Source organism: Parasteatoda tepidariorum, chromosome 8 (genome assembly GCF_982258835.1).
Source record: "Parasteatoda tepidariorum strain Cologne lab strain chromosome 8, Ptep-v5.0, whole genome shotgun sequence".
Taxonomy (NCBI): Eukaryota; Metazoa; Arthropoda; class Arachnida; order Araneae; family Theridiidae; genus Parasteatoda; species Parasteatoda tepidariorum.
The window spans coordinates 48895499-48896289 of record NC_141762.1 but is presented as its reverse complement, the minus strand read 5'-3'; positions in this window follow the sequence as shown (position 1 = coordinate 48896289).

Below are 791 nucleotides of genomic sequence, written 5' to 3'. Positions count from 1 at the left end.
TTTTTTTGCAAGCTTAAATATTGAATAGCAATCATTTCTTCCCTTTCGATTTTTAAAAAAAAAGCTGCATAAATAATAATATACTTTTTAATTACTATAGTAAGAAAAACCATTGGTTTTAAAATTATCTTTTTTCATACCTAAAAGGAAATAACAAGTTTTCATTTTATTAAAACAAAAAGTTCTAGGCTCTCACTTTTTAGACTACTTCTGATAAGAAAACAAAGCAAACTTTTAAAGTATTTAATATCTTAACTTAAAAGAGATTGCTTTATTATTACTTTTATTTTATTTACTTATTTTTTTTGGAGGGGAAGAGGATTTTTTATGGTTCTTTTATCAAAGCCTGTTTGGTGTAATTTTTTTTTAATATATATAAAAAGTATATTTAATAATGAAAATTTATAGATTTGGATTCTTAAAAACATTTACAAAATCTTCTTCCAAACGGTCTCATAAGAATATACTTGCAATTAAAAAGTTAAATGAAATAATCTCTAATCATTTGATTAATTTAAGAGCAATAGAAAATAATTTGAGTTTAAAACTAGATCTAAGAATTTGGACAATTCTAATTTGCTAAGGTGTGTTACACCCAAAAATAAGGAGAAGGTGAATCGAGCTAGATTAATTCAGATAAAAAAGAAACATTCGCCAATCTTTGTTTTTGTTCCCACCACTGTTTTGTTAAAATCAATGAAAAGCCAACACCTGCACAAAAGGTTTCCATAAGCAAAAACAATATTGATTAGACATGTTTACATTTCAGAATGCTTCCTTTTCCTAGAAAA